Source organism: Vulpes vulpes, chromosome 6 (assembly GCF_048418805.1).
Source record: "Vulpes vulpes isolate BD-2025 chromosome 6, VulVul3, whole genome shotgun sequence".
NCBI lineage: Eukaryota > Metazoa > Chordata > Mammalia > Carnivora > Canidae > Vulpes > Vulpes vulpes.
In genome coordinates, this window is record NC_132785.1 from 74,076,441 (window position 1) to 74,100,779 (window position 24,339).

The 24,339-nt window shown below is 40.4% G+C and overlaps 1 long non-coding RNA gene across 1 annotated transcript in view; it reads right to left on the bottom strand.

Moving 5' to 3' along the window:
- LOC140599352 (uncharacterized) overlaps nucleotides 1-24,339 on the bottom strand; it is a 50,065-nt gene that overhangs the window by 4,549 nt on the left and 21,177 nt on the right. Inside the window, exon 2 of the long non-coding RNA XR_012002132.1 lies at nucleotides 1,245-1,410. This is a non-coding gene — a long non-coding RNA (uncharacterized lncRNA). The remainder of the gene's footprint in view (nucleotides 1-1,244; nucleotides 1,411-24,339) is intronic.

Here is a 24,339-nt window from a genome sequence, read left to right on the forward strand (position 1 = left end):
GGACTATGCCCCAGGTCAAAGGCAGATGCTTAACCGCTGAGCCATCCAGGGATCCCAATAACCACCATCTTCTAAAATGACTTTGCAATTGCATCTTAAATAACTTAGGAAAGTGTTGGAAAAATGGATTTCCATAAGTGGTTACTTTCAAACATTTTCAGGGAAGGCAAACTTTAGAAAGTCTCTTTATAAAAGCTAAGTGCTAGAATCCTTATTGCAGCATGATCTAAAAACTGGAAACAACCTAAATGTCCAACAATAGGATGGTGGTTAAATAAGCCATAGAAATCTCTGTAGCTATTAAAAATGATGTAGGCTCATAATTGTTGACATGGAAATATATTCACCGGGGAAAAAAAACAGGTTATAAAGCAGCAGGTTTCAATCCCATTTTTGTACAGTAAGTCAGTAAATAAATAATACTGTATGAATCTGGAGTTTCAAATGATGTATGCCAAAATGTAAATGGCAGTGCTTTTCTCTAGATGATGGACACCCTAGATGATGGGTGAGCTATTTGAATTAGAATTAATAGTAGAACCAATAGTAATATTATTTTCATTTTTTAAAATCTCAGCTTGAAGGGTTGAGTCCAAGAGTTTTAATGTAGAAGAAACAGTAAAACTTTCCTAATCCAATTCTCCCACTACCATCCTCTTACTGCCAGTGCTGGAATCCATTCTGGAGGTTTCTGATAGACCCTCACCCAGACTTAATGAATGGGAAACTCAGTACTTTCCAAGTATAACAAGATAATTCTGATGACAGCAGAATTCCATCTGGGAGGGGAAGAGAGTTTGGAGAAATACAGAATATTAAAGGTACTAGGGTGTGGTGAGCCCCCAAGACCAGGGGGCAGACCCAGTGCTCTGTATAAGACAAGAGGGATAATCTTTGTTCTTCCTGAGGGGAATGGGAGAGAGCTTTGCAGAGAAAGATGAGAAGAGGGGGCGTTTCACAAGCTGAGAGAGCTGGGACCCCCGCAGCCATCTCTGAGAGGGGCTGCTGGCGGTCTCTCTCCCTAGCGCACCATGAGACTGTTACTTGGTTTGTTTGGGGGTTTTTTTCCCTGTGATGTTAAGAGCTCCTTGTCTTTTAGTGAAAATCAGAGTTGTGGGTGACATTAAGCCTTGACTGATCTGCTGTGAAATGGACACTGAACAAGTGAAGGCGGACCCCCAGAGTTGGCGTTAACCACAAGACCAGAACTTGCCAAACTCCTGGTCACAGCCCTGGACCCTCACCTGGCAGAAACTGAGGGAGGAGGCTCCATCTTGCTTGTGTTCCACAGGCCCCAGCGAGGCCTCCTCCCGCCTTCCACAGCTCTGCTCCTGCCTCAGAGCAGCTCCCAATCTGCATCTGCCTCCGTGCCTTTGGTTCTGCTCTGTAACAACTCAGTCCGTTTCATCCCTGTTCCAAATGAAAGAAAAAGGAAAGATGATGCCCTTGAAATATTAAACCAAAGTAATTTTCATTCCCCATAAGTGGTGTTGTCCTATGACCCCTCACTCGTTGAATCAATGGGTTTGACTACTTCAGAGAAAGGCTGCATACTTAAGTAGAACAAAGTCATTACCCAGCTTGGAGTGTCAAACTAGATTTCTTAAGTTCACAGCAAGATAATTCTAGGCTTTGTTAAGAGAAAAAAGGGTTTTGCCTAAATTCAAAAAGTTTCTTTTCAACATTTAAAGAGTAAAGCTCAGGGGTCTGAGCCCAGAACTTCACTAGAATGTTCTGGTCTTCACCCTGCTGTGTGTGTCGCTCTGGGAGTACACGAAGATTTGCTAAGGGATGCATGGTCACTGGGAATTTTAAGAGAACAGTTTTCAAAATGGTCAACTTCCATGTGTATTCGTTCCTAAAATTACCCTGCTTTTAGCATTTGCAGATTACCCTGCTTTTTAAAAGTATTCTCCTTCACAAAAGAAAAGCCTACCTCTCATTGTCCAGAATCCTAAAATAATACATTGCCTAAGGGTACAAAAACCTCTAGGTCACCAAATGACTGGAGAATGCATGCCCCTGAGGGAAGGTTCTTTGAGAGCAACACCAGGTGAGCTCCCAGGAAAATACTAAGGGCCATGGGGGGGGGGGGGGGGGCTCATCTCACAAAGCTATAGCGTCATCCATGGCTAAGTGCCTCATCTATTTTATCGTTGTTTCTATGTTTTAGAATTCAGAAGTGATATGGTTGTCATGAGGACTTATATTGAAACATTGACTTAAATTGAAAAATAAAATCCAGACTTGTCCTGACAGAAAGTATGGCTGATTTCGCTGACTGGCTAGATAACAAAAAGTGACTTTGCCAGCCAGGTTCTGTGTGGTTATTTTCCATACATTGAATTAGCAAAATCGAATGTTCTAAGGTTTCAACAAAAATATATTTAGAGCACACATCCAATGTAAAATACACCAGAGATAACATCTTGTTCAACTATTAAATTTTGAGATAAAAAGTTTCAGATGTCAACCTAAAAATGTGAAAGCTTTCAGAATTCTTTTAGAGGGTGTAAAAGGAAAGTTTGCTTAAAAACAGTGTACAAAGGCAGGGTAAGGTGAAAACTCATTTTTGGTTAGACATGAAGGAGAAGTGAGATGAAGGGCAAGAGGTCAAGTATGAATGTGGGAGCTCCTTCCCCCACCCCCACCCTGGGACAAACCTGAAGACCCAAGAGTCAATGGGGAGTAGGGAGTACTTGGAATGAATAGATAAATTTGAGACAATCCTAGGTACAAGGGCTTGTTTCTTGCCCTCCAAGACCTAGTAGCTCAGGAAACGCTCAAGCATCTTAGCCCACAACATGAAGTAACCCCAGGGCAATGGAAATGGTGGCAAAATATCCTTAGGTAGAGAAAGCACTGAGAGACCACCTGGCCTGACTGTCTATGGCAGTCACATGATATGAAAAAAATTCCCAAGGGCTCACAAGACCTATTGAGGGATACCGAAGGTGACTAGGAGTTAGGAATGGCCAGATCTTTAGAGGAAGGTGGCTGAACTCCCTAGGTGCAATCCTACTCCCTCCCCCGTTCTCCTGTCTTTGCCCTAATATCATCCTGGTAGAAGAAAGGAGTCTGGACACCTGGGTGAACCTGAAGGAGGCAGTTTAAAACCAGTTGTAGGATTCCTACCCTGCATCTGTGAGTCATCAAATATTTTCCGCAGGTCAGTTTTTTCATTAGAGTAGCATATATAGTTATGGGGTTTTGTTTTGTTTTGTTTTTTTCTATTCTCTTATTTTTTTCTCCGTTTTTTTTAAGATTTTATTTATTTATTTATTTATTTATTTATTTATTTATTTGAGCTATGCAGAAGGAGTGAGAGAGAGAGAGAGAGAGAAAGCAGGAGCAGGGTGAAGGGCAGAGGGAGAAGCAGCCTCCCGCTGAGCAGGGAGCCTGATCTGATGCAAACTCAATCTCTGGGATCATGACCTGAGCAAAGGCAGAGGCTCAACCGACTGAGCCACCTAGATGCCCCTTTCTCCAAGTTTTATCGAAATTCAAGTTAACACATAGTGTAGTATTGGTTTCAGGAGTAGAAGTCAGTGACTCATCACTTACATACAACACCCAGGGCTCCTCACAAGTGCCCTCCTTTGCGCCCATCACCCATCTTGTCCACCCACCCCCCCCACAACCTCCCCTACAGCAACCCTCAGTTTGTCCTCTATAGTTAAGAGTCTCTTCTGGTTTGCCTATCTTTGTGTTTCTATCTTATTCTTCCTTCCCTTCTGCAGTGTTCATCTGTTTTGTTTCTTAAATTCCACCTATTAGTGAAATCATATGGCATTTGTCTTTTTCTGACAGACTATTTCACTTAGCATAGTACCCTCTAGTTCCATTGACCTAGTTGCAAATGGCAAAATTTCATTCTTTTTGATGGCTGTATAGTCATTGAGTTTTAGAGCTTGAAGGAACTTGAGAGATCGTCAGCGCCTTTGTTCTCATTTGACAAATGTGGAAACTAAAGTCTAGAGCGATAATGGGATTTGGCCTGTGTTTGGAACTGGTATCAGAAGTGGTGCCTCCCACTGGCTCACCTTCAGACTGAGTCTTTGGTAGTCCTTTATGGTACCAGCCTTCTAATGCTTTTTAGAACATAAATTATCCTCACTCAGTTTGTGTTCAGAATATCTTTAGTTTGGCTGAGCTGCCAATACCTCCAGAGTAGCCAGGAACACTTGACATTTTATACTGGTTTAACTGTATGTGGAGAGAACAATAGTGAAACAGACTTCATAAACATTGGTTTTAGGAATCATGAAAGCATTTTATAGTAGAGCTGCCCAATTGAACCTTCTGCAATTTTGGAGGTGTTCTATATTGGCACTGTGCAATATTGTGGCCACTGGCTATTGAGGCTTTTGAGCACTAGAAATGTGGATAGTCTGACTGAGAAACTGAATCTTAAATTTTACTCAGTTTTAATTAATTTTAACGTATATATGAAAAATCACATGTGTACAGTACACACAAGTATACTGGCCAATGCAGCTCTATAATATTCATAAAAATGAGGTTCCTCTTCTTTTTCATCACAAGTTTTGGGAAATTGGTTGAAACCAATAATTTCTGGCCTACCTACCAACATTTTCTTCAGATCTTTTACCTTCCAATTTTTGAGGAGACAATGTTTTATATTATGCCAGAACAATAGTCATTCTCTAGAAGATCAAACATGTCCCTTTGAAGGCCAAAGTTTGAGAATAAATCTTAGTCACTAGACCAAGACTTATTGGCGTTGTTTATTTAATTTTTTATTTCCTTGTACTGTGCATGTGATTTTAAAAATTAAATTCAGTTTTAATAGCTTTAACTTCTAAGTAATGTTTTCCTAATTCCCCTACATTTTCAGATGATATTTGGTCTTTAGTACTACTGTATCCATTACCTATCACTGTGTAACAAATCATCCCAAAACTTTGTAGCTTAAAACATCGACATCTTTATTATCACAAGCTTCTGGGAGTCTGGAACTAGGGCAGAGCTTAACTGGATTCCCTGGCTCAGAGAAAGCCTCTCAAGAGGCTGCAATCAAGGTGTCAGCAGGAACTGCAGTCATCTCAAAGCTCGACCCTGGGGAAGATGTACTTCCAAGTTCCCTCCTATGGCTGTTGGCAGGCCCTGGGTCTTAGCAGACTGTTGACTAGAGGCATGAATTCCTTGCCATTCAAGCTTCTTAAGAGTGCTGCTCACAGCATGGGAGCTGGCTTGTGGCTGCTTTCTGTTCCTTGCCACATGGGCCTCTACATGAGCAGATCACAACATGGCATCTTGCTTCATCAGAGAGAAAGCCAGAAAAGCCAAAGATAGAATAGGAGCAAAGAGCCTGCTCTTTTGTATTGAATCTCAGAAGTGACATCCCATTGCTTTTGCTGTATTTTGTTAGAAGCAAGTCATTAGGTACAGCCCACACTCCAGGAGAAGGGATTAGACAAGGGGGTGCACACCAAAAGGCAGGGATCATCAAAAATAATGTGAGAAGCTGATCTCCACAACTACTTTAAAGAAGGCTCTTTTTCTTGCTGGTCTAGTCAATCTCGAATCTTAGTTTCAGGGTCAGCTCTATCTCATGTCAGAATGTGGGTGTGTCCAATGTCAGCCACCTAGATAATGGGAGAACTAGACCTAGAATCCAAGTCTCCTAAGTTCCTGATCAGTTCTGTGTTTTCTGTCATACGTGTTTGGTTAGGACTCCAGCACAGGTACACGGAGCCTACAATGCCAAGCAAAAGCATTTTGACTTTAAAACTTAGGCACTACGGTTTCTAAACACAAGAGTGCTATGAAAGAAGTGATTTTTAAAGAAAGATTAGTGTGATGACTGTAAAGTGATTTGGAGAGGGAAAGACTGGAAATTACATTAAGTCCAACTTATTTACATTTAGCATATTTATGGCTACAGTTTTGTAGGTTGTGATTGCAAAAACATCCCATGTGTTCTCATAAGTCCTAATAAAACGGTCTTTTTTTGGGCCAAAAATATATCACATAAAATGTTATATTCGAAAGTCTATGACCAAGTTTTATAATACACAGTATTTTCACACATGTTCATTAAAATAAACTCTAAAAGTTATCTCCAGTGAAGTTCCAGAGATGATGTTTTCTACTAACATAGGAAGCTCCTGGTACAGTCAGGACTTGAAAGCCCTAAGAAGATATTGTAGTCTGTAAAACGTTTTAAAGTACTGTCCTTCTAAGCCTCTACCTCCAGCATAACAACACACAAATTTGCATTTCAACAAGTAGGATGGTGTGGCAAAGTCTTCTACTTATCCATGTATATTCACCCTCACTGCCTTCTTTTATTTTTATTTTTTTAGATTTTATTTATTTATTCATGAGAGACACAGAGAGAGGCAGAGACACAGGCAGAGGGAGAAGCAGGCTCCATGCAGGGAGCCTGATGTGGGACTCGATCCCTGGTCTCCAGGATCACACCCTGGGCTGAAGCAGCGCTAAACTGCTGAGCCACTGGGGCTGCCCCCCACCTCTTTCTTTTAATAGTAAATTTTCTGAGGTTTAGCTGGGCACATTGCCTAGTCAAGACTACATTTCCCAGCCTCCCTTATAGGTGTGGCCATTAGACAAAGTTCTGACCAATGGGGTATGAGAAGTGATATAAGTCCTTCCCGGTTGTGTCCTTAATGGAAAAGGTATGTGCTCCCCTTACTCCCTCTTCCCTTCTGACTGGTCGGTATGTAGATGTGATGACAGGAGCTGGGAGTAGTCAGAGGTGAAAACTCCCATAACAGCCTTGGACCATTTACCTATGGAAATTTCCATGACAGATAACCATTTGTTTTTTGGTCTAAGTCACTGTGTTTTGGAGTGTCTATATTAGAGCAGTTTATACTATAATATAACTACTACAGTAACTATCTACCTTTCCTTTACCTTAGTTTTCTACCTAAAGAAATAACAAAAAAAATTTTATAAAATAAAGAAATAACAGATACTTAAACAGAAATAATAAGGAAAAGGGATCTATTGGGCTATGTTAAATTCTTGCTATCCTCTCCTACTTACCAGAGAAGCTACTAGGATCATAATGGTAGTAGTGAACTACTAATTTTTTCTTGCTATTTGACTTTACTTGCCCCCCCCCCCTTTTAAAGATTTATCTATTTTAAAGAGAGAGAGTGTGCACAAATGAGTGTGAGCCAGTGGTGTTTGGGGAGGGGCAGGGGGAATGAATCTTAAGCAGACTCCCTGCTGAGCACGGAGTCTGATGCAGGGCTGGATCTCTGAGATCATGACCCTAGCCGAAATCAAGGGTTGGAAGCTCAACCAACTGAGCCACCTAGGTGCCCCTCTTCCCCCCTCTTCTTAGCCAACAACTAAAGAAGCAATAATATTATAAAGTCAGACTTGCTAATGAGCCAAGGGTGACTTTAAGTTTCCCTTTCTCAGGTTTGACTCGGGTCAGGGACTAGAAATCTATTCAGTTTAGTGTTGATAAATGCTTAATCACTGCCTCTCTAGGGAAAAACAAGCTCCAGCTGGTAGAGTTTGCCAATTTCCATGGTGTAAATACTCTCACCATGGTCAAGTTCAACCTAGGAATATGAGAAATGCTCACATTTGCACCTTGCAAGATTAATACCAGCTGGCTCCAGAACACTGGGATCTATCTATCTGTTGCCTCAGTCTTGGGATTGCTTACACTCTGGAGGAGCATGCTAAATTTACAGTGATGTGCACAAGAAACAGGAAAGACAGTTTGGGGTGTGGCTCTGATGCTCTCAGAACTGCGTCTGGGGCCTGACCTTCATCTGATTTATGATGCTCCTGCAGTAACCTTTCATCCTTTTGGTTCAAGTCAGTGGTTAGTCAACTTGACTGCACACTGGAAACGATGGGGAATTTTAAAAAATAGCAATGCCTGGAGTCCAGCCCCAGAGATTCCAGTTCAACTGATCTGGGCCGAGAGTGTTAAAAGCAGATGGTCTTAATTGTAGCCAAGGTTGAGAACTGCTGGTTTAAAGTAGTAGACCTCTGGGGCACCTAGGTGGCTCCGTCGGTTAAGTGACCAACCAGCCAACTCTTATTTCAGCTCAGGTCATGATCTCAGGGTCCTGGGATCAAGCCCTGTGTCAGGCTGTGTGTTCACTGGTGAGTCTACTTGAGGATTCTTTCTCTCTGTCCCTCCCTCCACTCACTCTCTCTCTCTCAAACAAATCTTTAAAAATAAATAAAGTAGCAGGCCTCTTATTTATGTGACAGAGGGTTGGTATTATTATCTTTGCTTCTGGCTTAAAGAGGAAGACGTCAATGGCAAGGCCAGGGCCATTTTCTCAGTGAAAGAGAAGCCTGAGGGGATCTGCGCTCTGCCTCCTCTGTAGGTCCTAGGAAGACCCAGGAATATTACATTTCTGAACCTTAAAAAAACACTAGTGAGTCTTCCATTTTAATTAGAAATTTAAGTCAGCATAGGAAATGCTGAAATCCTAGAAGCTGTTAGAAATCATTTAATCATCTCTGTTATGTTTTGAATTTATATAAACTGGTATTTTCATTGTGAAATCTGGTTCAATTTCTTTCTGCCCACATTAGAAAGAGATGCTAAATTTACTGCTATTCAAACCAGGTTATACAGTTTTTGATTGTTAAGTTAACGTCTGAAGTAAGTTGTGATTAGAAGTTTACAAACTGGGGCACCTAGGTGGCTCAGCTGGTTAAGCCTCTGCCTTCAGCTCAGGTCATGCTTTCAGGGTCCTGGGATCGAGCCCTTAGGTCGGGCTCTGCACTGAGCAGGGAATCTCTTCGGGATTCTCTCTCTCTGCCCTCCCCCTCTTCATACACACTCTCTCTTACTCTCTCAAATAAATAAGTAAATCTTTAAAAAGAATAAAGAATTTTACAAATTGATAAAATTGCTAGTTTACTAATGAATCATTTTCATGCAGGAATATGTCATACAATATACAAATCTATATATAAATCCACAGACGATATAAGCAAGACACTAAATATCTGTTGAGCCTGGCACGTGGTCAGCAGAGGGGCAGCATGAGATGGAGGAAGAACACAGGAGCAAGAGGCCTGGATGATCAGCTTGACACGGTTCAAATCAGATGCAGTTTCCCAAGTCATAGAAATGAGGGCTAGAACAGGGTGACTTTGGCCTCTTCAACTTTCTTTTTTTTATTTTTTAAGATTTTATTTATTTACTCATGAGAGACACAGAGAAAGAGTCAGAGACACAGGCAGAGGGAGAAGCAGGCTCCCTATGGGGAGCCCAATGTAGGACTCGATCCCAGGACCCTGAGATCACAACCTGAGCCAAAGGCAGACACTCAACCACTGAGCCACCCAGGTGTCCCCAATTTTCATATTTTGACAAGGTATCCTGAGACTGAAATCCATCAGAGGTATCAACGAACCATTTAGGTTCAAAGAACCAAATAGGGACAGCCCAGGTGGCTCAGTGGTTTAGCACCGCCTTCAGCCCAGAGTCTGATCCTGGGGCCCTGGAATTGAGTCCCACATTGGGCTCCCTGCATGGAGCCTGCTTCTCCCTCTGCCTGTGTCTCTGCCTCTCTCTCTCTGTGTCTCTCATGAGTAAACAAATAAAAAAATCTTAAAAAAAAAAAAACAACTAAATAGATTCTTCCCCATAGGTTTGGCAGATATTGACAGACTCTGAAAATAAGTGTCTATTTCTAATTGTTTCTTTTTCCCCCAAATTAATGTTCTTTCTAAATTAGACATTGCAAATAAGTGTCATCTCCAGGTCCAGTCCATTTGACCAGTAGTGTTAGGAGTTGGTTGGACAGTGAGGTGGTCAGGGCCAGGATCCCCAACAAGAAAATATGGAGTCAGGAAAGCTAAGATAAGAAAGCACTAATAGGGATCCCTGGGTGGTGCAATGGTTTGGCGGCTGCCTTTGGCCCAGGGCGTGATCCCGGAGACCCGGGATTGAATCCCACATCGGGCTCCCGGTGCATGGAGCCTGATTCTCCCTCTGCCTGTGTCTCTGCCTCTCTCTCTCTCTCTCTCTCTCTCTTTCTCTCTCTGTGACTATCATAAATAAATAAAAAAATTTTTAAAAAATTAAAAAAAAAAGAAAGCACTAACATCCTGTATGCAACTTAGACACGATCGCATTGACATTCTGCTTTGCGGTCTTTGCAGAAATGACTTCTGCAGAATGTCTTAAATAAGACAGTTAACCACAAAGCATTTGTCCCTATCATGGCCAATGGGGAGTGAGGACCTAAGCCTCAGATGTCAGGCCCCAAAAACCATCAGCACGTGGACATCAGCCCACCAGGTAGACAGATACATGACCAAAGCCCTGATTGGCACCACTCAGCACACCCTGATTGCTTAAGGTTGTTCTGCAAAAGAGCTCATTAGACCCTAAACTCCGAAACCCCGAGGGCAACCCTCTTGGATCCCCTCCCTCTTTGGGAGCTTTGTACTATCCTCAATAGCACTCTGCTTGGCTGCCCACCACTCCCCATCCGGTCCACCTCTTCATCCTTGCATGCGTGTGATGGAGAACAGAGGGCACCACGGGCAGAGAAATCTCGTGACACTAGCAGTTTCCCACACCCCTATGTTGAGAAGGTTTCTGAAGCCAGGTGCAAACCTGGTGGGAGTTAAGAGTGCCATGAGGAACAGGGATGGTCTTGGGTCCGAAAGGGGGAAGACAGCAATACAGGCACGCCACATGCCATCTGTGTTCCCCATCTTTCCATTTAGACCAGTGTTTTCTTCACCTCCCGTTAAGTACCTCTGAAGTGAAATGAGTCTGGGGACTGGGTATTCTATCATCTTCCACTAGGAAAATTTAGTCCATTATCAAAGTCGAAATGGATCTAAAGGTAATTCAACCAAAGCATTTGCTTACTTACAGAGTCTTTGACAAGCAGCTCAATTCCAGTAAAATCTTTATAATGATCAAACAACCAGTAGTTGATTCACTTAAACAACTAATTTACTTAAAGAAAAAAAAAGACTTGTTATTTTGTTTTTGGCTAAAACAAACAAAACCCTGCTTTTTGCTTCTTTGGCTTTTAAGCTAGTCCCATTAGACACAGTCCAAAAGATAACAGAAATCGTGACCTTCCTTCTCTTCCGCCTCCTTAGGCCTGGGTGGCAGCAGTTTTCTGTTTAGGCTCTGTGTCACCACAGCATGATCTGAAAAGTAATTAACTACTTTAGGAGTTAATCCAGCATATACTTTGAAGCAGAAGCAATTCCATTCCTAATAGTTGCCTGGCAGATTGATTCCTACTTCTGGCTCTTGAAACTGTATGTAGTAATTGCCCCAGAATTTAAAAATCATCTGGGGAGTTCCTTCTTCCGCATCTAGGGTACAAACAGCTAATCACTTTGACATTTTGTAGCGTGTGTGTGTGTGTGTGTGTGTGTGTGTGTGTGTGTTGTAGAGGAAGAGGTTGTACTGCTTTCTGAATAGTGTCTTGAAAATCACTGTATAAGAAAGTTGTCTCTTCTCACTGGAAAGACCTGAACAATGCTTATTTGATTAGACTTTAAAACTAAGTTTCAAAACTAGTAAATCAATAATATGTAGAGAGAAATCTTTATAAGGTGTCTTGGAGTCTATGCTCTTGCACTTGGATATACTGGTTACAGAGTTGCTTTCAGGTTGGTTTTGGTGGTGCTGTTACTGTTTGTAAATCAGTGTTGTGACTGTCTTCAGAGCAACAACTCCATCAGTTTGTAAATTAACCTCTCATTTTCTTGATCAAAAGATCTTACTTGAGGGACACCTGGGTGGCTCAGTGGTTGAGCATCTGCCTTTGGCTCAGGTTACAATCCCGGGGTCCTGGGATTGAGTCCCACATCGGGCTCCCCACAGGGAGCCTGCTTCTCCCTCTGCCTATGTCTCTGCCTCTCTCTGTGTCTCTCATGAATAAATAAAATCTTTTTTTAAAAAAAGATCTTATTTTAACACTATTCTCATTGCCTTCATTTTATGCCTATGTTGATTTGATCATTAGACTATGTTCTGCATACTACCCTTCCTAAACTTGCTGAGTTCCCTGTGACTGGGGAGGCGAGTCAGACCTTCTTCCAAATGCTTCCATCTTCTCCAACTTTATAGTCTCATGCAACACTTGACAAGCAAGGAAGATCTCATCAAATAGTCTATGACTTTACTATCTTGATGGTTGTGTTTAGTTTATACTAGTTATTTACATTCTGTCCCTCTTCAAAAACTGTGGATGGTTCAGTTGGGGTTTTCAGCTATTATCAGTTACCCATCATCAATCACTGTAAATTTTTGAACTGTCAAGTAGACTTCAATATCTTAATGGTTTGAAATACTAAAAGGAATTGAACTAATAAGCAGAATTGCTTCTGCTTCAAAGTATATGCTGGATTAACTCCTAAAGTAGTTAATTACTTCTCAGATGAATCTCTAGTTTGGGGGTAATTAAAGGAACCAGTAAAAAAAAAATTTACTTCTGGTAAAAACAGAAAATTTAGGCCTTTCTCTCAAGCTGGTTACAGTTTGGTTGGAGACAAGACTAATGTACATAAGACAACATGTACAATGTGAGGCATTTGATTACTAAGTCATAATGGTGCTCGGTAAATTAGAGGGGGCCATAATCCCTGAGGATTGGTTAATGAATAAAGGCTTCAGAGATGAGGTAAATTGAGTCAAGTATTAAAGGAGACTAAGGTTTGGAAAGGCAGAGGGAGAAGAGAAAACATTCCAAGTGAGACGCTGACAAGGGCAAATGCACAGAGAGAAAAACCAGTGTGGTCAATGGGGTGGTCAGCCTGTCTACAACAGGGGTTTGGAGTGTGCTGGCAATTATGTAAATTTGATAGATAGGCATCCAATTACGATGGGGCTTTAAAGCTACACAAGGGACGCCTGGGTGGCTCAGCAGTTGAGCCTCTGCCTTTCACTCAGGGCGTGATCCTGCAGTCCCAGGTTGGAATCCCACATTGGGCTCCCTGCATAGAGCCTGCTTCTCCTTCTGCCTATGTCCCTGCTTCTCTCTCTGTGTCTCTCAGGAATAAATGAATAAAATCTTAAAAAAAAAAAATATAAAGCTATAAGAGGCTAGTGGTTAGTGTAATAGAAAATCAGAGTCCACTGAGGATTTTGACCTAGGGAGTGATATTATAAAATGTTTTCAGATTCTATTTCTGACAGTGATACAGAGAATGAAGTAAGACTAGAAACAAGGCAGCTGAACTGGCTTAGCAGTAAAGGAAATAGGACATTCTGACTATAGGCGGGGAAAAGGCAAGAGAGAATTCAAAGGAAATTTCAACCAGCCTTGGTGTCCGGCTAGATGTGGGATAAGGATGGAGTAAAGTCAAGGGTAAATCTGGAGGTGGGTGAAGGCTGGGGTCGGGATTTCAATGACAGAACCAGGGAAGCCAGAGGAAGGAAGTGCCTTTGAATGTGTGGAATTTGAAATGACAGTGAGCCATTTGACACTGTCATTTGACAGTGAGTAAGGAGGTGACACTGTAGAAAGCTGATTTGAGAGTCATGAAACTTTGTTTCAAAACCTTAGTCTGTAACTATCTCCCACTGATAAGGAGAGTAGGACCTGACTCACCTGGCTATGGAATTGACTAACTGTGGTCAGAATGTGAAAGTGTTTTGTAAAGTGCTATCCAAATATGTGTCTTCAGCATTTTACTATGAGTGCATCTTCTCTCCGGCTGCTATGATGCTGAAGAGGATGGAAAACGTCTGTGCATAAATTTCACTCTGGTATGTTTTGAGATATATCATATCTGGTGACGGGGAGACTGGCTGGAAAGCCTTTGTAGGGAAACAGGTAAGAGATGGTGATGAGGATCTGGCCCCGGGTAGTGACAGGCAGTTAGAACTCAAGAGACTTAATATGCTTTTTAGGAGGAACTGATTGGATGTGGGAAATGAGTAAGAGGAAGGATCCTAGGGCCTAGGGTGACATCCAGGCTTCTCATATGGGCAATTGATAGACTGTGGTTTAAATTACTGAGAAAGAGACAATGGAAGGAGGAGCACACTGGATCAGGAAGGAGTATCATGACTTTAGTTTGTACACTGTGGTACACAGAATCACGCCCCACCCAAAGAAGTCCATGTTCTAATTCTCAGAACCCATGAACATGTTATCTTTTCTGGAAAAGGGCCTTTATAGATGTGATTCAAGATTTTAAGATGAGATTATCCTAGACTGTCTGGATGGGCCCAGTGTCCTTTTGAGTGAAAGAAAGAGGCAAGGAGAGTGAGAGAGTGGAGGGATGTGAGAAAGATGGGCCACTGCTGGCTTTAAAGATGGAAGGGGCTGCAAGCCAAGGAATGGGGATGGCTTCTACAGGCTGCAATAGATAAGAAATGGGCTCTTGGGCAGCCCCAGTGGCCCAGTGGTTTAGTGCCACCTTCAGCTTGGGGTATGATCCTGGAGTCACGGGATTGAGTCCCACATCAGGTTCCCTGCATGGAGCCTGCTTCTCCCTCTGCCTGTGTCTCTGCCTCTCCCTCTCTCTCTCTCTCTCTCTCTCTCTCTCTCTTTGTGTCTGTCATAAATAAATAAAATCTTAAAAAAAAAAAAAAAGAAATGGGTTCTTACCTAGAACTCCCCAAATGTGGGGTGTATGGCTAAAACCTTGATTTTAGCCAAGTGAAGCCTGTGTTGGACTCTGGACCTTCATAACTGTAAAATAACACATTCTGTCATTTTAAGCCACTAAGTTGGTGGAGATTTTTTGCAACAGCAATGGAGAACTAATATAAACACATTTGAGGTATGTAGGAGTCATCCAAGTCGAGATCTAGGACAGTTTTATATAGAGGTCTGGGATGGAATTGTATAGCTATCTATAATTAGTCATTTGCACATGTCATATATATGTGTGTGTGTGTTTATGTATATTTTAACATCTCTGAAGTCAGGATGTGTCTTACAATTGATAATATAATTGTTATTGTCAGGGAACAGATGTGCTGTCTATGCATGTCCAGGTGGTTAGACAGACAATGTTATCTCTGGACATTTCAGTCAACAAAACCCAAAGACTGTTTGAGAAAGGTATGTGAGTTGTTGTCTGAAGACTCTCTGTTAATAAGTTTTGGTAAGCTCAAGAAAGAGCCAACCTAAAAATCTTCAGTGTAGGTGTCAATGACTTGGAAGAAATTCTTCAAGACATTACTAATTCTTTCAAGTAATGTCACTTTATCAATGTTCTTGATAGAACAAGAGATAGCGCTATGATGGAAAAACAAACATATAGATGAATTTGAGTCAAAAAATAGCTCTGAGGAGTTGGATTCCAAAAAATCTTAAATAATATATTGATCAATATAGTGTGCTTATAATTCCTTTTTATACATGCACAAAAGTCTAAAAGAACTTCTAAAAAGTTATGAAATGAAACTTTTAAGTGATATGAAAGCATCATGTCAACCTAATTAACACCATGCTTTACTCCTGCCATTCACAAAGTAATGGTGAACCTTACAATCGAAAGGACTCTAAAATTTGATGGTCTTTATAGCCATAGAGATGGCTAAAAGATTCAGAAAATACAGAACAAAAAGAGCAGAAGATTTGCTGAAAAAGTCTCAGAAATATCAGAATCAAATAATTTGAAAATATGTATCTAGAGCCACAAAAATATTTATACTCCTTAATCCCATTTTGGGTAATTTATCCTAAGAAAGTCATCTAAAAGAATAAAAAAATGATTAGACAATGGAAGGTTACTTCCATGAGGAACTGACATGGATGACAGTATCAGAAGCTGACCTATGACAATGAGTCCCAGCACTCTGACACTGGCAAGTACCCTACACCTCATGCCAATTGAGAAATGCAGTTCATAGTTATTCAGAACATGGTAGTAGCTTTGGTGAGTCATGACTTGTGTACTGATACTCTTTTGCCCTTTCCAAAAGGGTATACAGAGCATCCTGACTTCTCTGTGTAATCTCAGGTTTATATTTACCAAGACATAGGAGATAATTGGATCAGTTTGAGCCCATCCAACATGGTGCCATGCTGTTGGGCAGAGTGTCTTACAGAGCCACTTCATGGGCCTTTCTGATATCCAGCCTAAATGTGTCTCCTTTGGCCCAGACACAGATCTCTTGGTCCACTAGTACCTAGAGTATGAAACTTTATGAGGAAAGAATTGTCTGTGGCTATTTTCCTCAGAGGCAGGCTATGACCATGGCAGGTATTTAGAATTTCATGGACTATCTAGAACTACATAATTTAGGAAGTGAGAAGGGGTACATTTTTTGTTACAGAAAAAAGGAGATAATCTAAATATCCAAAAACAGTGAAGTAGATTATTTCATTATTTTAGTACATTCACTCAATAGAATTTTATTCACATTTTGAAGATGACAATTACAATAACAAGTAGCAGCACGGAAAAAAGAGAAATACAATACTGAACATAACTACTAGTGAAGCTTCATAAAAATACGTATTTATATTGAAAATGATCATAGTTGCATAGGGAATGGGATTTATGAGTGACTATTTTCTCTATAATTTGAATTTTATGAGGCATTATGATGTTATTTTACAATCATAATAAAAATAAGAGAAAACACGATCTGAACAACTATGGTTTATGAAATAAAGTCCTCAATCTAACTTCAAAAAAGATATATAATCTGGAGTTGCAAACTACTAAAATACGGAATAATTAATAGAAACTTTATGACAAGTGATCAATAAAGGTCTGATCTGAATAAATAATGATTTAAAATGGACTCATAAAGCCCCAAAACAGAATAACCATTTACTTTCATGTTCCTTCATCAGAAGTAAATTTGTTACCAATACAGTGGTTCTTACAAAATCCAAAATAGATTTTTATATAACTTCTTTCTTAATAACGTTCTTAACATCTTCAAAGATCTCAAAAGATCTTCACATATAAGAAGCTTTTCTAACTCTAACAAGTGGGTAGTAATGGTCAGTCTCATTTCGTGGTGGAAGAATTGTTTAAAGACGTGTCCAAGATAATCCACTGCCCAAATATTCAAGTGAAAAATATAGTTAGCCTTTTGACTGCTTAACTGATAACAACTGCCCAGCAATCTGCACTCATAGAGCATTGCTGAGCAGTAATTTTCCAGCTACATGAAACTCATGTCTTTAGATATCAAGGACTCCTACTCCTACATTGAGAATTATTCTCTTCATCAATGCATCAAAATTTTCTGTACTTTCTTAAATGTATATTGAACATAATTTAGCCTTTCAAAATGGAGAGTTCTAGTTATGAAGATGATTTATCAACAATGATATACTAACTTCTTTGCAGTGATGACTTCTTAGATTATTTAGAATTATGATCATTTTTTATGGAAAAATGGCCCCAGATATATTTTTACCTTTTGCATTCTTGAATATATATGTGCGTATACACGCAAAGACACATGTGAAAACACACACACGGATTCCATCCTGGCAAACCCGCCTACTTTCTTACTGCCTCTTCTTCTTCTTTTTTTTTTTTTTTTTAAGATTTTATGTTTTTATTTATTTGAGAGCTAGAGAGCCAGCAGCGGAGAGCAAAGGGAGAAGGACAAGCAGATTCCCCACTGAGCATAGAGCCTGATGCAAAGCCAACATGGGGCCCATGAAGGGTGATCCCACAACCCTGAGATCATGAGCTGAAATCAAGAGTCTGTTGCTCAATCGCTCAACCAACTGAGACACCCAGGGACACCCTTACTGCCCCTTCTTAATTTCTTTTTCTTTTCTTTTTATAAAGATTTTATTTATTTATTCATGAGAAACATACAGAGACAGAGGCAGAGACCCAGGCAGAGGAAGAAGCAGGCTCCATGCAGGGAGCCCGATGTGGGACTTGATCCTGGGACTCCAGGATCACGCCCTGAGCTGAAGGCAGACGCTTAACCGCTGAGCCACCCAGGTGTCCCCCCTTCTTAATTTCTACTTCTAATTTGCCTTGAACATAAACACTAGTAAGCAAGTTTGTAAAAATGTGTTGTAGAACAAGAGTTTAAAAGCTTACTTTAGGTACTTATATATATGTAAAATTGTAAGTGTAAGGATGCAGTTATTTAGAGGCTCCTTTATGGAGAGATGAGATTGTTGGAAAAAGCGCCCTAATTAAGGAAAGGTTGAGAAATAGTTATGTACTAGGGGCCTTGTATTTTATGCCTCACTCCTTGACTTCTAGAAGATTCCCCGTTTATCTGGAAGTGCCCACCCCTCCATCTATATGTTATAATGGGAAAAGCAATGGTTGGGTGCTATGTTCCCCTCTCACTATAGGGTCATAAATGTTTGGCATAGGTAGGCACATGACTGAAGACTGGCCATTTATTTTCTTCTCTGGACATTTGAAATCAGAAGGAAAAGACAGAGAAAGGGAGAAAAATCAGTCCCTCTTTAAGTGGCCGGATGCGTCAGATGAAAATTCTGTGAACTGGTAAAGGTCATAATTTCCATCCCATGAACACAAAGGAAGAGAAGGCATTAAGAGAGGATGGAGCAGATGCACAGAGAAAAGAATGGTAGGAGAGGCCAGACAGCTTCTAGTGCCTTCGTGAAGCCAGCTAAATCTTCGTCCTTGAGTTCTATGTAACCTAGGGGTGACTTTCAAAATACTTAACAGTGGCATAGGAAAAAAAAATCAGGTGAAGGTCAGATGGCTGCTACACAGTCCTGGCAGTCTGCTGCCCTTCCAGGCATTACCCTTTTTGTGATGGAGCACAGAATCCTGAGAAATCCCCAGAAGATAAGCAGGGGTGGCTGAGGCATGAGGAGGCCTTTGGGGGTCTCAGAGCAACCAGGAACAGAGCATTCTATTTATTTATTTTTAAAGGAAGGAAGAATTCCTTTTTTTTTTTTTTTTTAAGATTTATTTATTTAAATAGACATAGAGAGAGAGGCAGAGACACAGGAGGAAGGAGAAGCAGGTTTCATGCTGGGAACCCAATGTGGGACTCGATCCCAGGACTCCAGGATCGCACCCTGGGCCAAAGGCAGGCGCCAAACCGCTGAGCCACCCAGGGATCCCCAAGAATTCCCTTTTTTAAAAAGATTTTATTTATTTATTTGAATGAGAGAGAGAGAGAGAGAGCATGCATGAACAAGGGCAGAGGCAGGCAAAGGCTCCTTACTCAGCAAGAGCCTGTTGCATTTCAGGGCTCAATGCAGAGTTCCATCCTATCACGACCTGAGCCAAAGGTAGACCCTTACACCACTGAGCCACCCAGACGCCCCAGGAACAGAGCATTTAAAAATGTAAATCTCACAGAGGAAGACATAGACATGGCCAACAAGCACATGAGAAAATTCTCCGCCTCACTTGCCATCAGGGAAATACAAATCAAAACCACAATGAGATACCACCTCACACCAGTGAGAATGGGGAAAATTAACAAGACAGGAAACCACAAATGTTGGAGAGGATGTGGAGAAAGGGGAACCCTCTTGCACTGTTGGTGGGAATGTGAACTGGTGCAGCCACTCTGGAAAACTGTGGAGGTTCCTCAAAGAGTTAAAAATAGACCTGCCCTACCACCCAGCAATTGCACTGCTGGGGATTTACCCCAAAGATACAGATGCAGTGAAACGGCAGGACACCTGCACCCCGATGTTTCTAGCAGCAATGTCCACAATAGCCAAACTGTGGAAGGAGCCTCGGTGTCCATCGAAGGATGAATGGATCAAGAAGATGTGGTCTATGTATACAATGGAATATTCCTCAGACATCAGAAAGGGCGAATACCCACCATTTGCTTCGACGTGGATGGAACTAGAGGGTATTATGCTGAGTGAAGTTAATCGGAGAAGGACAACATATGGTCTCATTCATTTGGGGAATATAAAAAATAGTAAAAGGGAATAAAGGGGAAAGGAGAAAAAAATGAGTGGGAAATAGCAGAAAGGGAGACAGAACATGAGAGACTCCTAACTCTGGGAAATGAACTAAGGGTGGTAGAAAGGGAGGGGGGTGGGGGGTGGGGGTGACTGGATGACGGGCACAGAGGGAGGCATTTGATGGGATGAGCACTGGGTGTTATTCTATATGTTGGCAAATTGAACACCAATAAAAAATAAATTTATAAAAAAAATAAAATAAAAATGTAAATAATGAACATCACCATATAAGAGCAATCAACCAACTATCAGCCTTGTCTGTGTCCTTATAAAAAATTCTGCTTTTTCATTTCAGGTAGTTTGAGTGATTTCTGTTATATACAACTGTAAATCTAAAAAATATGATTTGTGCTGTGTCATGGTTTGCCATCTATTTTGCTGACTGAATCTGATGGTAACTTCAGAAAGACTTAGGGGCTAGAATGAACTCTGAAGTAATTTTGTCCAGTCTCCCACTCAAATTTACTTTTCATCCAAATAATTTATCACAAGGAAGAAAAAAATCTGACCCTTTAATTTAGTCAAAGTACAAGGAATAAACACACTAATTAGTTTTGTTCATGTTACAATGTAATACATGGTCATTGCAGAAAATTATTTTAAATCAAGATTTAAAAAAAAAACTCTTCTCCAGTCATTAACTTCAGAAAATTACTGTTAACACTTTGATTTGCTATATCCTTATTTTCTAGACTTTCTAGTTTTTGCAAGAATAGTTTTACATGGCAGCCATGTCTTAATATATTATGCTCTTTCTTTCCACAAAAAATCCAGATTTTAAAAATCTCTTATCCTGTATTACATTTCTTGGTGTTGAGGCATTGGGGGAAGGGAGGAGGACAGATCTCAGAGTTCTTCGAGGTACAAGGTTTATGTAGCTCTTTGCTCCTTGCGCACAGTGCAGATCTCAGGAGAACAGGGTTGACCTTATTTCCAGGCAGAATTATTCATGTCACTACTTTTACTTTGGAAGCTGCTTAGCAAGTCATGTCTGACTGTATGAGAAGGGATGAATTTACACATTCAGCAGCAGGTGCACTGAAGTCAACTAAGTCCATTATTTAATCTCCAATATTAGCTCCCGAATTGCAAAATGGGAGGAAGACAAATGAGTTATGAAACCTCATATATCACTTAGCTTCCTTACTTTTATCCATTGGGAAGGAAAATCTTGTCAAGTAAGAAAAGCTGTTTGCATTTAATCACTTAGACTTCTATCTAGAGTATTTTTAAGGTGATGCAAATTGTTGGTGTTAAAGATCCGCCAGACCAAACGAAGTGGCTGGCCACTGCATGGGGACGAATCACCCATAGTGCAGCAGAAATGGAGAGACCTGAGAATTCAGATGGCCATGAAGGAATAGCCAGGGACACTGGAAATAAAGAGCAGCAGGTAAGTTCTGTGAGGCTGGGCAGATCTGTGCTTCTAGAAGCCCGATAAAAGGAAATAAGAAAAACTACTGCCATTTCAGTCTGCATGGATAACAGTGCAATGTTCAAAAAAATGTAGTGGTTCACCTGCACTCCACATTCATCATCTTCTGTCTGGATCAGATGCTCAGTTCTGCAAGCCACTTTTGAAGAAGGAGGTTGGCAAATTAGAGTATGTGTCCAATAGTAAAACAAGCCAGAGGCAAAGGGGAATATAAGGGGGTTTTAAGGTAACAGGTATGGTTCATTTGGAGAAAAGACTGAAAGAGAGGATGTCACTCTCTTTATAAATTTGAAAGCTCATAAATGTCTATCAAAAGGAAAATATTTAGGGGCACCTGGATGGCTCAACCAGTTAAGCATTTGCCTTTGGCCCAGGTCACGATCCCTGGGTCCTAGGATCAAGACCCATGTTGGGCTCCCTGCTCAGCAGGGGAATTTGCTTCTCCCTTTCCCTTTGCCCCTCCACCTGCTCATGCTCTCTCTCAGTCACTCGCTCCCTCAAATAAATAAATAAAAATAATTAAAAAGGAAAATATTTAAATATATTATGGCATGTCTGTATTAGGGAGCACTATACACAGCCATTAAGAATCTCACATTCAAAAAACGAAGTGACAGAGTACAAATACAAAACAAATTTGCTTAAAAAATAAAATTTTTCTTCTTTAATGTTTATGAATTTTCTACAATAATATTACTTCTATACTAATATTAAAATCTGCATATAGACAAAAGAGAAAGCAGAAACAAAAGTCTGGAATGTGGAGGTGGCAGGGGGGGAATGTGTGAGTATGTGTATGTGTATGCTGAGAGAGATTATTGTTTTTTCTCTATTTTTATTTTAAATTATAAAAACAGTACATGAACACTTACTATAAATAATTAGATAATAATTTCAATCATTCAACAAATATTTATTAAGCATCTTTTTAGGTACTTCTACTCTTCCTGGTTCTAAAGGACAAAATAAGTAGCAGTGGATAGAAGAGACATGGGAGTAGAAGGGGGCTCAGTTAAAAAAAAAAAAAAGTCAGAACTTCCAACAGAATAGGCTGCTTTATACAGTGAAAAGCTTCCACGTCACTGGAAGTGTTCAATCATGTACATTACTGTGGGAATTCTTATATTGAGTGATAAGATATAGGACTTCCAAGATCTCTTCTGATTCTGAGGCTAAATGACTTTCTACATTAATGATAAAGATCAGGAGATAAGTCCTCACCACTCATCCACCATATAATATTGGGCAACTCAAGTTCCCTCTGACAGTTGTTTCTAAAATAGGAGAAATAACACTGATTAGACCAATGGAAACTTGACGGGTAAGATTGAGAATGTTTCTGAAATACTTAGATCACGTTTAGTAGATAAATGAAGTCATTTGTTGTAAATGATCTAATGCAATTCTCAGGGCTACAGCATCGTCTATAACATTAGAATCTTTAATGAATGTCTTAAACTAGGATTTCAAATCCTTACTTTAAAAACCTTTGGTTCTACATGGGGCTCATTGTTCATCTATTATTTCCACACTTTCACAATACCATTAGGTCACAATGTGACCTCCTTCGCAGGGGCATGCCCATACCACAGTGATTCAGAAAACATCGTTTTGGAGATTGGGGCATTTAAAAAGGAAAATGATAATTAGAAAGGCAAATTAATGCCACAATGAGCTACCACTTCACACCCCCTAAGATGACTGTACTAAAAAAGACACAATAAGAAATGTTGGTGAGGAAATGGGGAGATTAGAAGGCCCATAGAGCCCTGGTGGGAATGTAAAATGATGCAACCACTCTGAAAAGTAATTTGGCACTTCCTCAGATGCTACATGTGGAGTTATCACATGACCCAACAATTCTACTCCCATTTCTTAAGCCAAGAGAAATGAAAACTACACCCACACAAAAACTCACAGGTGAACATCCATATGAACCTGTGAACATATGAACATCCATAGCAGCATATAGCTAAAAAGTAGAAATAGTTTAAATACCCACCAACTGATAAACAAAAATATAGTATTTGTAAAATGGAATATCATTCAGCAACAAAATGGAATGAGGTATTGGCAGGTCCAATAATATAGGGGAACCTAGAAAACATGATGCTAAGTGCAAGAAGCTAGTCATAAAAGACTACACACTGTGTTATTCCATTTACATGACATGTTCAGAACAGGCAGATCTATAGAAACACGAACTAGATTAATAGTTGCATAGGCCTAGGAGGCTGAGGGAGGGGACACAACAGTAACTGCTAGTGGGTAGAGTGTTTCTTTTTGGGGTTATGAAGTATTCTAGAATTAATTGTGTTGATTACACAACTCTGAATATACTAAAACACTGCGTTGTACGTTTTAGGTGGGTGTTATTTCAAATGCCATTTTGAAAAAAGGAAGAAAATTATGGTTTTACAAGTTCATTTCAGCTTCCTACATTTCTTTGGCTATTATCAGGCCTGCTGTAATATTTCCTGGATATAGTTTCATAACCAAGACACCACTACAGAAATAGTGTGTGGTCTTCCAGTACAATGTTCCACGGTGAGTCAGAACTTTCAAACAAAGGCCACAAGGTAGAACAAGCTGGCAAACCAAATTTAGACCTTGTGGAAAACATTGCAAATGTAAAATATTAGCTTTAGGACCTCATGACCTAGTTGGACCCAGTTAAAATTACTGTAGATCAGAGCTTCATCACATGGATCAAAATCTAACCAGATAACGAAGTAGATGTTCCAATGTTTCAAGGTGCACTAGTTAAAAGCCAGTCCCTGATTTGAGTCAAAGTCCTCTAAAGATCAGAAAAGGATGTAAGAGTAATTTTTAAGTCACCAAAAAGGAAATAAGGAATGAAACAAAATGTCACAAATGAAGATATTCACCAAAGAACAGGGAGTAGTTGCTAAAATACATCTTTTCTTTTCTTTTTCTTTTTTTCTTGCTTGCCTTGTCTTTCTAACAGAATTGAAAGATGCCAAGGACAGGTCCCCTGTGCCCTCCTTTTGAGGCCCTCTATGGCAT